The sequence below is a fragment of the Lissotriton helveticus genome, chromosome 2_1 (assembly GCF_964261635.1).
Source record: "Lissotriton helveticus chromosome 2_1, aLisHel1.1, whole genome shotgun sequence".
Classification (NCBI taxonomy): Eukaryota; Metazoa; Chordata; class Amphibia; order Caudata; family Salamandridae; genus Lissotriton; species Lissotriton helveticus.
In genome coordinates this window covers 317,681,739-317,697,467 of record NC_136059.1, presented here as the reverse complement: position 1 = coordinate 317,697,467, position 15,729 = coordinate 317,681,739, and positions in this window count along the sequence as shown.

Genomic DNA, 15,729 nt, shown 5'->3' with positions numbered 1-15,729 from the left:
TGATTATCTTTAAATGTCCCTATCTTTACAGATACTTCTTCAGACAGGGGGCTTGATAACTTCTTATTTGCGACTCCTATAACTTGGATTGTTCTTCCTGAGAGGGAAAGGTTTGGAATCACTGCTGTTCTCACAGTAGAGCGGGTAGCACCAGTGTCAATCAGGAAAGTGACTTTGTGGCTATCTACATCAGCATCAACATATGGTCCACTTGGGTCTACCCCTAAGACTGCACCAAGTATACAGTCTTCCTCCTCCTTAAGGCACCGTCATAAGGAGTGATCTGAGCTTGCTGTGGCATCGGGGTTGTGGCACTTGCATCACAATACTTTAGGAAACAACCGAACTTTGAAATCTCGGTCTGGGCACATTCTGAGGTTGCATAACATTACCCTGTGGTTGACTAAACCCTCTATTCTGCTCTTGATTTGTAGAATTAAAATGATACTTGCGCTTCCAATACCCCAATTTATTACAATAGGGACATGGATTAGACTTCTGTAAGGTGGCAACATCAATTCCAGTCTTGGTATCTATAGGAGCACCCCTTCCACTTCCCTGCCCCTGAAATCCCCCACCTTGTTGCACTGGAATCCCTGACTGATAAACTCCCTACATAAGAACAGTATTTGCTATTCAAAGCTGATTTTGACCTTCTCTTTGAGCAGCCTTCATCTGCACCATCATCAACGTTTCCATCAACTTCTTGTGTTTCATCTCAATCTCATCACAACAATATTTAGAATAACGAAGAATTTTAGCAACTGGCTAATTCTGCCAACAAATCAAATGTTGCAGAATCATCATGCAAATTTCAGGCCTCACCTCGGTCACAAATGTCCCATAACTCTGGGTTCCAGGGTATCCGTCCCACTATAAGGTTTGAAAGCCTGCAACAATCTTTTATAAAATGCATGAATCATCTCCTTAGGTTCTTGAGTCATCTTGTCAATCTTAACCCACTCAATATCTTATGGAGGCATTTTAGCCAAATAATCTCCTGATCATATTTCTTCTTCACTATGGGCAATGGACCTTGTGTCATGGCATCTCTTTCGGGTTCTCCTTCAAGCCATTCTGTAGCTATTTTGCATGCAGACCACAAATCACTAGGAACTACAATCTCAAACAGCATATTCAAATCAATCCACAACACCTTGCAAAACGATTGACCTGTTTGTACCATTCTACATGCTTCTCTCTCAACCTCAGGAAATCATTGGTAAATGCCGCAAGATCAGTTCTACTCTAAGGTATATGCACTGAACCTCCACCTGGTACTTCTCGCAAAGTGAAAGCCTTAACTCTCATTCACCTTTTTCCTAAGGGAGGTGGTTCACCCGTCGCTCTTTTGGGACCCTTTTTTCTAGCTAATTTCTCTTCCCATCTGTCCAATGTGCCCCAGATCTGACTACTCAAAATTAATTCTCAGATTTGAGTATTCAATCCCGGCAATCTCAAGTTCTCTAAGCTCTGCTCGCTAAATGCAAGTCTGAGGGTCTTCTGTAAGGCCATTGTCCGTTCCAAGTCAACATCATATCTTTGAGCAAATTTAGATCATTTCTAAAGAGGTTGTCGCACTCTACGAGTAACATCATTACTCATGATTAGCAATTTTGTTGATAACTTTCTACTTGATTAAGCTCTAGTTCAGTTTTTTATTTGATCACATCAATCAAATCCACCTTCATAGCTGAATTTATGGTTCTGTGGCTTGTCTCTGTTCCCTAACTCTCATTTGAATTATTGCTGTGTACCTTCAACCATTTTTCTAAATCTTGAACATAAAATATATGCTGCCCCTCAGAGGTCCTTTTGGTGTGGTACTCTCTTGAGGCATACTGTTACATACATTCGGGCTGTTTCCCATGCGAGTGAATCCATATCTGCCAATTGAGGAAAATACATTATAGGCCCAAATCAATGCTGGATTGCAGAGGGGTCTGCAGTCGCTATGCAAGATGAACTTGTATTCATCTGAGTTAATGGGACAAATCTCACATTGGAGCTGTCTACTCCTTTCTCTGATGCCTTCACTTCCAAAGGTATAGGCATCCTCTGACTTCCATTCTTAACAGAACTAGGGTTGTACATGGGGACTATGGGACCAATTGTAACAAGTACTGTAAGAGCGTCCAGAATCGTGGAAGCTGAATTAGAATGACAAGTTCCAGAGGAACTATGGACACACACGCCCATATTCCCTCCCACTGTAGTTTGTGTCATGCTTGTCGATACAACCCCAACATTACCAGAGCTCGAAGCTACCGGTGCTAAAGCACTTCCAGAGCTTGTGACAACATCTGCAGTTCCCCCGCTCCCAATGTGTACCTGATTATATGGGGTAGGCGTTCTGCCAGCAGTCCATCCAAAAGACAGTCACTTGTGTCACTATCAATGTTCTCAAGTCCATGTCCCACATAATTCTTTTCTCCTTTCCTTCTCTCTTTTCCAGTATTATTCCCCTCACTCTTTAAGGCAGGGTATAATCTCTCTCCCTCAATCATGTCTACCCGTTGCTGTTCATCCCATCTTGTATCTGTATATGTACGCATTGCTTTCTTTATTCTTCCTTGGTATCTATATCTTTATTTTGCATATACTTTGCGGTACCACGTATTAAGCACTTCAAACTGTGTAGGTCTATGTAACAGATTGATTGGGAACAGAATTCTTCTGATTGTTAATTATTCTCAAAGTAAATGTACCGTAACGTAGAAAGGCTAATGCACCTTCTTTTTCTGTGCTGTTCTGCCAATTTTTAAGCCAAACAATAGTGTGAATCCCTATATTGGTTGACATATCATGAGCTGGCATATCGTCCGGAGGTGCCTCTTCGCCCACTCTAACAGGTACATATACATCGCCTCGTATCATATCTTTAAACGCTCTAAAATTTCTTATTTTCTAATCTTTTATTTCAACTAATCCAAATCCAATATTTTTCAAGTTCCGTAACAATGCAATCACCAATAGCAGTGTGGCACCCAATGACGAGTACAACCAATCCCAGCGCAGCATTACACCAAACGACCTATCCCAGCGTGGCACACTGTGGCGTCACTCTCGCTCCTTGCAGCAGTTCACCCTCCTTCACAATTCCTCACGCTTTCCCTCGTTCACACTAACTAGGCAAAAAACAACAAATAACAATTGTCTGCTCCACCAAAAAGATCAATAAAATTCAATCACCCGAAGAACACACACTCGCAAATGAAACTTTGACCAGCGGGATATCACTAAAATCAGTAGTTTCCCTTCTGCACAAAAAGGTTCACCACACTAATCACAAGACAAGTTTCCTATCTCAATTTGAGCCGGTGATGATGTCTCATGACAAACCCCACAAAACCTTAGCAGACAATTACAACACAATGTCTTCTGTACCTTATTATATATCCTGAGATCTTAGGTCACATCGGACCCAATAACAACTTCAACATCAACTTAAACAACTTAGCACCACATTAGCACAACTCTCACAACATCTCCGCTAGACATTGCACAATCAGTATTTCACTGCAAGCTAAACATAATCCTCATACACCCAATCCTATTCATACTAACTCCTCTGCTGCAGTTGTTTCGACGCACGACACTGGCACTCCGTCTATTCTCTAAGTCTAGATTGATCCTGGGCTTTGGATTAGGATCACTGGGGTTGTGTCTAGACAGTTCTAAATTAGATTCTATCTCCATTTACTCCAAGATCTAAGCATCCTACTCTGTTACCAACTGAGAAAGCTCATGCCCACTTAAACATCCCTACACTGCCATAAGGTCTTTTTAGCTGCTTGAGAGGTAAGAGGGAGAAACAAAAACTGTTAAAATCTCAATACAGTATAACCACTTGACAACTAAATTTGAGATTAGTAAGGCTTAAATATGAATTCAAAAATAGATTGATGTAAATCAGTCTGAGTATTACAGTATATAAAACAAACAGGATGAGTCAATACGAAAAAATAATTGAACGTTAAATTGCATCAATTGTTTTCGAAGGTAAGCAGGGGGCACACTATCTCTTCCTACACAACCTTAAAAAAGGACAACCCTAAACTAAGAAGCACGAATAAGAATGAAAAATATAAAGGTGTCAGCTGTCAGAGTCTTCAGTAGAAGAAACCTCAACCAAGAGTTATGTAGCATGAAGCCACACAAATCAGAAAAGGTCTGCACCTCAGGAAGTCCTAAGATGTATCTCTTGCCCTCACTATGTTACAGCATAAGATATTATTGTGCATTCAAGGTAAATCACGTGATCAGATTCGGTAACTTTCCACAATCCAGGCACAATTGTTCTACTGCCACCATCTTTCCCACATCGACAAGTTGCTACTGCATTTGTCCTTGGTCATTCTTCTCCTCCTCCATGGAAACTCATCTCCTTGCTTGTTACTGCATTTCTCCTTGCAAAAATCCATCTTCTCATACCTTGTTATCTCACTAAAACCCCTTCTTTTCTAACTAATGAGGCTTTATCCACAGCTGCAGTGGAAACAAATAAACAAGCAAACACATTATACATTGAAGGTTAAATAAAATAAAAAGTTAGTCTAGAAGCTTGAGCTTATTCGGAAAACAGCTTGAGGCCTTAAAATCATGTCAACTATCTAGGGCACAGGGTTACAAATGCGTGCACATTTCAAGCACATAAAAATACAGTTTCTTTCACAGTAGACCGCAGATATATTTCTCTTTAACAAATGGAAGCTTTAGAAATTGCCGAACAATGCACAAATGTATTCGATAGCTTGCCCTTAAAGTGGCTTGCTTAGAATTTTTGACATCACTGCAAAAGTTTCTGGTTTTGTAAAATGTATTACCTTTAAACTACATGTCCTCCTTTGCACCAAGCTTGAACTTCCTATCGGTTCTTGTGTTCATATAATACTGAATAGTGAATCGCATACTTTAACAATAACTCTTACTTACATGAAATACGAAAAGCAATACTTTTGATAGTATATTGTCTGTCACCAAGGAAGAGCGGAGACTGCTAACCATTGAAAGATGTCTTTCCATTCAACCGAAGCGATCTAACCTGCAACAATGTTATATACATGTGTTCTTGTCTTTTATATTAGTGCGTGTTTCTCGCAAGTTTTTAGGGCTTTCCTGTGAGGCTTCTTTTTGTGGAGATGCTCCTAGACTCTCTGGGAGACTTTTTACAGCCCTTCTTGTCTCTGACAGTTGTAACTACTGCTGCATCTGTTGCCCCATATTTTCCTTGTTGAAGCTTTATTTGTACAGATTTCTACTACATCTGTATGCAGATGCTCTTTGGATATTGAGCCTCGTCTGAGTTTCATGAACTGCTCTTTATGGGGAGTTTGACTACTTAATTTAATTTTTAACTTAATGCTCCTGTGATCTCACTTTTTTCTTGAATTCTGTATTGTTTCTATTAACTTTTGATTCTGGACCATTATTTAGAATGTGGACTAGTTCCTTTATGGAACACGCTTATCATTTTGAATCATTATTGATTCTAACCTATTTCTTTCTTGATACATTTCTGTAAATTGACTTATCTGATTTTCTAATTGAATAAAGAAAAAAATAATTGTGCTAATCTTTTTAAGAGAATAAAGGTTTTCGAAACCAATTCAAAACTCTCATTAATGACTGAACTTAAGAACTGGTAAATGTCAATTGATATGATTTGATTTAGCTTCCAATAAAAAATGGTGGCAAATTCTGTCTGCTAGAAGAGGAATTTGGTGTGGGATTGGAGCCTATTCTTGTAAGTCACAGGTTGAACTGGTAAATTCCACCCTTGTCCGCACTATCACACTCCTGCACCTATAACCCCAGCCAGTGGCGGCTCGCAGAGGGAGTGCTGTGGGGTGTTGGGGTGGGGGGCAGAGAGGGGGGGCAGTGGAGTCGGACATACGACGGCCAGAAGTAAAGTAAGTAAATAAATATATAAAACTATTTACCTTGCGCTCGCTGCATGGCCAACTTGGCGATTCAGCGAGCGCAAGGTAAATAGTTTTATTTATTTATGTACTTACTTTACTCCTGGCCATCGTACGTTCGACTCCACTACCCCTCCCCTGCCCCGCTCCACCACCCGCAACACTCCCTCTCCGAGCTGCCACTGACCCCAGCTGTTCTTTTACTCCATAGCCACTCATCCTCCACCCCATTCAGACCCAAGTTCTCTATTGCTTAGAACAGCCCTGCCTCCTTTCCTTGAAAACTGACATTCCAGGGAGAACTTGGCAATGAATGGAAACTGCGGGTGAGAAAGGTTAATTTGCGGGTTGCAGGTGTACACATTTGAATGTGGGGGACACTCACAATTTGTGTGTAGGGATCTCTGAACAAGTCGAGTTCTATGAAGATATTACATGCCAGGTCTAAACTACCTGGTACAAGAGGGGGTGGTGATGGACGGAGCATCTGAACCAATCAAACACTCACACCCAGTCAACAGATCTGGGTTTAATCCATCACCGTTCTTTAGCCCACTCTGCCACCCCAGTTCAGACATGGCCATATGCAAATCAGTCTGACCCTGTGCCTCATGGGAACAGTCCAGCCCGAACTACCAAGCCATGCCTTCCCTGGACCGGAAACAAGCTTCCGAGGACCGGTTTCTGGCATTTCAGCCGTCTTCAGCCCGGCTTGCTTGAATCCAGTGGAAAAGTGAGCAAGGGACTCACGTCTGAGCATACCCTGCCAACTTATGGCGAACAAAGTGGTACAAGAGGGGGTGGTGATGGACGGAGCATCTGAACCAATCAAACACTCACACTCAGTCAACGGATCTGGGTTTAATCCATCACCGTTCTTTAGCCCACTCTGCCACCCCAGTTCAGACATGGCCATATGCAAATCAATCTGACCCTGTGCCTCATGGGAACAGTCCAGCCCGAACTACCAAGCCATGCCTTCCCTGGACCGGAAACAAGCTTCCGAGGACCGGTTTCTGGCATTTCAGCCGTCTTCAGCCCGGCTTGCTTGAATCCAGTGGAAAAGTGAGCAAGGGACTCACGTCTGAGCATACCCTGCCAACTTATGGCGAACAAAGTGGTACAAGAGGGGGTGGTGATGGACGGAGCATCTGAACCAATCAAACACTCACACCCAGTCAACAGATCTGGGTTTAATCCATCACCGTTCTTTAGCCCACTCTGCCACCCCAGTTCAGACATGGCCATATGCAAATCAGTCTGACCCTGTGCCTCATGGGAACAGTCCAGCCCGAACTGCCAAGCCATGCCTTCCCTGGACCGGAAACAAGCTTCCGAGGACCGGTTTCTGGCATTTCAGCCGTCTTCAGCCCGGCTTGCTTGAATCCAGTGGCAAAGTGAGCAAGGGACTCACGTCTGAGCATACCCTGCCAACTTATGGCGAACAAAGTGGTACAAGAGGGGGTGGTTATGGACGGAGCATCTGAACCAATCAAACACTCTCACCCAGTCAACAGATCTGGGTTTAATCCATCACCGTTCTTTAGCCCACTCTGCCACCCCAGTTCAGACACTCCCAACATTTTTGCTACTTTGATTTTTTTACTTCTTTGGAACAGTGAACTATATGTCTTTCAAGCAAAAACACATCCCAAATGTATTACATCTTTTACATTATGGTAATCTGTATATGATCTAAGAGTAGCTCATGCAGTCTTGTTTTTTGCTAACTTTCTAATGTTAGAAATTCAGAACCATGAGCACCTGTGTACATTCTAAAACAAGCCTTGGTACAGCTAATAAATATCAGATCCGCTGCCAGACTTTTGGCTTTGTCAGTGCTTACTTTCTTTTGATATGTTTTTGTAAAAGTTTGAAGAATTACTGACCTATAAAAAACATTGGCTCCAAGCAAAAATGCTGTTGTCATAGAAGTCCCTTGCAGTAAAGACAACCACCATACCTGAAGATGTGCTCCTTGTGAATGAGTAGAATGCCTTCACACACGGTGAAGTTAGCTAACAGCTGAATCTGTTGTATGCAGTAGTGGGTAGTTATAGTTGGGACTATGTTTCAATAGGAAATCGATTTTTTAGTTTGCTAATAAGAGGAATCTTCACAAAACTTTCCAAAAGTCTCTTCCACCTCAGCTCCTTCCTGGACAGTTTCATGGTGTTGTGTCAAGCTGGGGCTGAAAAGAAGGAGGGTCCCAAAACACATTGTCCCCATGTAACTTTTCTGTAGGAAAATTAAACAGCGATACAGAAAAAAATGGCTTAATGGAATGACACCACATTTGGCAGAAAGTTATATCTCTACCTAGAAAGCATGCTTTTTGTGAGTTGGTGTAAATCCATTCAGTAGCTTTTTTTAGAAATTAGTGTTCAAAATGTATTTATATTTCAGACCGACAGATCAAAACATTAAATCTGATGTGCTGCCGTCAACATCAACAAAGATATTGCATCAGCCATTAAAGGACTCAGGGATGGCAGAGATAGCGGGCGCGTCAGGTGAAAAGCCAGGACTTTCCACCACTTGTATATAATTTGAGCACTAAGTCTACTTTCGGTTGTCATTTGAAACAAACTTTCTGATCCCTGTGCTGCTCTAATTATTGAACCTGACCCTGTCCTACTTTTTTCTATATAATCAAATATATAAGCAATTATTATATATAAAGTATTTGAATCTTTGTCTCCTTATTTGCTTGCTCGGGTAATGCTTTTTGCATACTACAATAATTGTCTTTCTGAATGTTACCTGTTGGGATATTGTATTTTTATACACCTTTGAACCCTAATCCCGACTTGGTTTATGGGTCACACTCCTGTGTTCTTTACAAGTGATAATATTCAGGATACTGAACAATCAATTCTTCTTAATCTGAGTTTATTGTTCAGAGAAAACCCAAACGACATCCTTGCCAGACACAGCTGGAGCCAACTGTCAACTGTGCCACTGCACATGACATCACCTTAGAACGAAAGGTACATCACAGAGATGTGCCATCCCAGCCTAGCTGGAAGAGCCTAATTACAATATAATACATCTCCCCACTAAAACAAAATAAAACAAAGTAAAACTCAAGTGAAAGGCAAAAATAGAATGAAAAAGAAAAGGATCAAGAAGGAAGAAGAAATAAAGAACAAAAGAAAGTAAAGTGCATGTAAAATGCAAGCAACATAGTCACTCAAATATGCAGGAGCTCTTCTTTCCCCAGCCTCCCTCAAGACCCGAGATGAGCCCATCGACCCATCTCCCTCTCTGGCAACCACAAGTTCACCGTCAGACCCAGCACCCTCATCAAATGGCAAACCAACATCAGACTGTCCCCTTGAAAATTCACCATCACTCATCAACAGCCACGGTGAACACAAGTAGTAAAAGCTGATACCCTTAATCCCCATTCATGACCGGAAAAGTGACAGCTACCCCCCAGGGACCCCCCAGGCCCCCTCAGTGTGGCAGGAAAAGCTGCGTGGTTTGCCCGGAAAAGTTTGGCAGGAAAAAGTGCGTGTCCGGAAAAAGCTGCGTGTCCTTAAAAGTCACAGACCTCAAGTCCCTGGAAATACAAAAGGTGGGCGTGCAGGGGGGCGGTGCTTCTTTTGGAGTCCTCGGCGAACCATAGCCCTATGACGCGTGTATGACATTGTTGTGGAGTAGAGGGTACGCCCTTTTTTTGGGGGCTGTTTAGGATACATATAAGGCCTCCTTAGGAGTATTGTACAGCAACCGGAATCCTGAATACGCCGCAGTTCCCACAGCAAGAAAAAAGAAAAAGGAATGAAGCGATACAACCCCGTCGTGAAAGGCCCTATGTGGGGTGGGTCCCAGACCACTATCAATAGATATTACAGCTGTTTGCCACCCGGGGTGGTGGATGAGAATGCTCAACAAGAATCATCTGGGGATCAAGGCTGCGACGTTACTGGTTTTGACGCTGACCTGCGTCGGAGTATGGAAACCCCTCGGCCCAAGGCTTGTGACTATTGTATATCCCCTATTAAGGGCGATAGCAGCGGGAGTGAAGACTCTTGTAATGACAGCGCGTCTGAGGGATTCGAATTTGTGGAGTTGGACAGCTTGGGAGATCCGGTAGTTCTGCCTGTTACCCCCATCTATGAAGACCTTGGTTTTCAGGAGGATGCGAATCCCGAGAAGGACGTTGTGCAGCCGTCGGGTACACCAGTCGAAGATGCTGGGTTTTCGGAGGACATTAGCAACTCTCAGGATTTCAGAGCGGCCGTCGAGGGATGCGCCTACGGCATAACCGCTGTAAAAAAAGCGGTAGAACATCCTAAAACACCAGTCTATGAAGGCATGGATCTTCGTGAGCGGACGGCTGTTGAGAAGGTCGTTCTGCAACAACCTGGCACAAGCACCGAAGATGATGGGGGTTCGCAGGACATTAGCGACTCTCAAGATTTCAGAGCGGACGTAGAGAGCTCTGAAATCTTGAGAGTCGCTAATGTCCTGCGAAGCGTCGAAGACGATGGGGCTTTGCAGGACATTAACGACTCTCAGGATTTCAGAGCGAGCGCCGAGAGCTGTGAAAATGCGGAGGTTAGTAAGAAAACTGTTATGCATCGTCTGGTACGTAGTGTTGTATTTTATTTCTCCAGCTAAACTAATGATCCGTCAATCTTTCTTCTTTTACCCCTAGGGCGTAACCCCAAAAAGAACTAAGGTCGGGGAGTCTCCTACAAAAACGGACAGCATGAATTTTTACTGTCTATGTTGTGCAAACCAGGCTGAAAGTTCCATAAGTCAAAGTGCTGATGCTCCTGAGAAGCGGATCGTCGTCTCTAAGAGAGACGTTGTTGTAAAAGAAGTTATTGCAATAACATACGACGATTTGAAGTCTGTTAAAGGTTTCGTAGTGGCAGTGGTGCAAACGTGTGTCAAACATGACTATTACGATCTTTGTTACGGACATAAGGCGGATGATCCTCAGCAGGACGCGCACGATTGTCTGCTCGATGCATACAGAGACAGGGTAACCCGTTATATATGTAGTGCGTTAGACCCTCACCGGATGTATAAACTGCTAAGGGTAGTTTACGGGTTGTCGTATGAAAAGAAATATGTTCACCCTTCTATGGTTAAGATCATCACAGCGACACTCGAGGAAGCCCAACACGACCCCCATCCCGATTTAAAACTGCTGACTATGCGGGCTGTGTGTACGGTTAAGGATAGAAAGATGATAGAAAGACTCATAGAAAGACGGGCGTGTAAGCTGTATAAAAAAAATATAAGAATAAGGCCGATAGCTCCTCGAAGACTATTTTAAATAAATAATGTCACACCTAAAGTACCCTGATAGCGTGTTTTTAGAATGAATGAAGTAGTACAATGTTACACAGCGAGGTGACTATGGTTTAAGCAGTTCTTACACCGTTTACTGTGAAAATGTAAAATACCTTCTGTTTATGATTTGTTAAGATTCACTATTTTTTAATAAAATGTCCTTACGCAGAACAAGTGTCATTCATTGGCTGTGGTGTAGCTGTTGATATCATGCCGGGGGAGCGGTTAAGAAAACTTTATTACGATACGGGCGGGGTGGGTGGCTTGGGAAGCGCCGAAGCTCTGTATAGAAGGGCTGTAGCTGAAAACAAGCATGTAACAAGAGCCCAGGTCAAGACGTGGCTTTCAGGAGAAGAGGCGTATTCCCTCCATAAACCAGCCAGAAGACGTTTTAAGAGACGTCCAACAATCGTTAATGCACAATTAGATTATCAGTGGCAGGCTGATATCATAAGCCTTCAAGATATAGCAAAACATAACAACGGAGCCCAGTATATATTAACAGTCATAGACGTATTGTCCAAGTACGCCTACGCAGAAGCGTTACACGATAAAAGTGGTACGAGTGTCACGGCCGCTTTTAAAGACATCTTCGCTAGGGGCCGAATTCCTCAAAAACTACAAACAGACGCCGGCAAAGAATTCTTAAACAAGACATTTCAGAAATTATTAAACCATCATGGTGTTCAACATTTTGTGACACACACGGAGGTAAAAGCTGCTGTTGTAGAACGGTTTAACAGAACTTTAAAGTCTAAGATGTGGAGGTACTTTACGGCCAACAACACCTACAGATACGTGGATGTTCTTAAGGCTTTTTTAGATGTATATAATGCCAGTTATCACCGGACCATCAAAACAGCCCCAGCAGAGGTGACTCCTAGTAATGTTTTAACTGTATGGAGAACGGTGTACGGGCGCAATTTTGCTACAAAGGTCAAGAAGCCTATTTTTAAAAAAGGAGAGCACGTCAGGATTTCAAAATTGAAAGGCGTCTTCACGAAGGGCTACCAGCAGACATTTAGCGACAAGATATTTATAGTGGAAAGTGTGGAGCTCAAAAAAGGCCTGTATATTTACAGGTTAAAGGACTACGCTGGGGAAGAGGTATCGGGTATCTTCTACAAGGAGGAGCTACAATCGGTCCCTGATGAGCCGAACCGTGTGTATAGGGTTGAAAAGGTCCTGAAAAGGCGGGGTCGAGGGGTTAACAGTCAGACATATGTCAAATGGAGGGGCTGGCCTGAGAAATTTAACAGTTGGGTGTTGGCCAGCTCTCTGAAGGGCGTGTGAGCTAAGGCCCTGTTACAAGCAGCTGAGAAGATGGAGACGAAGCCCTTTTATATCACCTTGCCGTCCAACTCTTCAAAGGTCATGTTCCCCGACAACCAGATTTCTAACTACATCGTAAAATTGGCAAAGCCGGTGGACCTGAAAGGGGATTGGGAGGTGGCCCTAACAGAAATACAATACCCTAGAACCTGGAATACCTTGACATCGAGCGAAGCAAAGTTTTTCATAAAGCGTGAGGACAATGTGAACATGCACTCCGGCATCCCGTTTGGCTACTACCCATCAGTTGCAAGTGTTGTCGACGCCATCAACAAATCCATAGCCGGCCTCGAAGGATATGCGAATATTCAGCTGACGCTCGATCATGTCAGAAGGAAGGTGTTTCCTAAAGCCCCGACTCGAGGCACTTCGTTTAACTGCACCGGTAAATTAAAAAGGATTTTAGGCACAGTGATGAATGCGGCTTCGAAGGGCCTGGCGGAACAGGATCAATCTTGTCCCGATATTAACGGCGGGTTCTATACGCTCTATGTATATAGCGATATAGTAGAGGCCCAGAGGATCGGCGATAGCTACTCGCCGCTGTTAAGATGGGTCCAGGTACAAGGTGAAAATAATGGGATGGTCAATATCCAGTTTCATAAACCCGACTACGTCGCAGTTTCTAAAAATCATTTTGACACTATTTCAATTATGATCTACGATGATCAGTCTGAGCCGGTTGGGTTTACATACGGGAAAGTTATTGTCAAGCTTCATTTAAGACCGAGAGGCGACAGCGGCTATTAAGCAGACATCATGGTGGTCGTGAAAACATACGGTGACCCTTCTATGTACCGGGACTATTACAGAAACCAAGCCGGCTATGGAGGGCCGCCGTACTTTCAAGGATCACCGGTTATGTACGGGGCTGGTTTAGGGGGATTCTTCAGGAGTCTGTTTGGAAGAGCTATGCCGTTCCTGAGAAGAGGCTATGAAATTGCAAAAACGCATATTAAGACGGCAGCTACTAGCATTGCCGGGGATGTGGTCGGTTCTGTTACATCGGCAGTTGCAGAGCGCATGAACAAGCAGCCGCAAGAAGGATCGGGGCTGGTGTACGCCCCGCGTACGCGTGTTAAAAGGAAGCGTCGTGCTTCGAGCCGCAGGGGCCCACCGCCCCCCTATAAAAAAAGAAGGAGCTCTTCAAAACGTCCTCAGAAAAGAAGAGCTCCAAGACGGAAGAGAGCTGTGAAGAAGAAGAGAGCCGCCTCTAAAGTGAATATTTTTTTAAAAGCCTCGTAAACTAAACCATGGCCTTTGTACATTGCGCATCTGGCGAGTGCGCCAAATCAGAGTTAGACCTCTTCACTCTAAAGCCAACGCAGACAAGCATCGAAAACAGCTTCCTCACGGAGGTATCGCCTTTAGCCGCATTGACGCCTCTGGCCCCTATAGAGTTTTATGTGTCGGGGTCCACGGATATGTATTTGGATCTCAACAACACGCTGCTGCATCTTGTGTGTAAAATCACGAAAGCGGATGGGTCCGACATCGCAGCAGCCGCTAAAGTGGCGACAATCGCTTACCCCATAGCTACAATGTTTAATCAGGTGGACATCACCCTGGGTGATCGGCTCATCACGCAGAACGACAACATGTACGCCTACAGAGCCTACCTCGAGAGTATTCTAAACTACAGCAGCGACGCCCTTGACACACAGCTTTCAACGGGTCTCTTCTACAGGGATTCACACGCCCAGTTTGAAGTCACGGCTCTGGACGGCGCCAATAAGGGTATTGTAAAAAGGGCGGGGCTGGCAGCAGGCAGACGCAACTTTGACCTTCTGGGACGCATACATTCAGACCTATTCTTCCAAGATAAACTGCTCATCAACGGAATCGATCTTAAGATCAAGCTCACCCCTAACAAGGACTCATTCTGCCTCATCAATGGGGATGCGGAACAGTACAAACTGGACATACTGGCAGCAAGTCTGTTTGTAAAGAGAGTGAAAGTATCTCCGAGCGTCAGGCTAGCGCACGCCGACGCTTTACAAATATCAAACGCCAAGTACGCTGTGGAAAGAGTAGCTCTGATGGTATTCAGTATCCCAGCAGGTACCCGCTTAACACAGCAGCAGAACCTATTTCTTGGGCAACTATCCAAACTTATCATCATCGGCTTTGTGGACAATACAGCCTTTAGCGGTACCTATGCCTCAAACCCCTTCAATTTTAAACACTATGGCATCAACTACGCCGCCTTGGTCCACGAGGGCAATGTGATTCCCGCAAAACCCTACACTCCCAGTTTTGTAACCTCCAACTACGTCAGGGAATATCAGGGGTTGGTTTCGATAACAGGGAAGCACCAGAGGGACTGCGGCGTAGCCGTGTCACGCAAAGGCTATGGGGCTGGATACACGCTGTTCGCATTCGACCTGACCCCCGACCTGGAAGACGGCGATCACTACAACCTGGTCAAAAACGGAAATCTAAAAGCTGAAATACGATTCAGTAATCCTCTACCTACGAATGTGAACATGGTCGTATTCTCGGTATTCGACAGCATCATCCAGATCAACCACGCCAGACAGATTTTGTTTGACTATCTTTAAAACATTTGTGAAATGGACACTGTGCAGATCCAGGACATCTTAAGCAGGCATAAACACGCTAGGAAATACTTTTTAGGTGTTTTCCCCAGCGACGGGTTACCTGCTGAAATAGGGGTAGAAAGACCCCGCACCTTGGTATTTAACACTGATCCGCATTACAAGGGTGGAACACACTGGGCGGCCGTGTTTATAGAGAATGATCAGGTTATAGCGTTTGACAGTACAGCAGAGTTCCCAGAACACCGTCTATATACACAACCCATATTCAAGTTTGTAAAAAAAGTTGCAGAGCGTGTGGTGTATAATAAGGTGCGGGTACAGGATACTACAGCCATGACATGCGGGGAACACTGTATTTATTTTATCAGTAAAATGTCAGAGGGTGTTTCGTTTAGAAATTTCTTAAATTTATATTCGAGGGACCTTGTTAACAATGACAGTATAGTGGGGAGGAGCCTAGCCCGAGAGCGTGATGGTCGCCTTTTAGCTCGGCTCCGTCGGCCCTCCGGCCAACCTCGAATATCCTGTACTTTATCCTGTACTGCGACGATACTTCACTACAGCTATTGGAATTTAACGATCTACTCCTACTCACCGTCTGG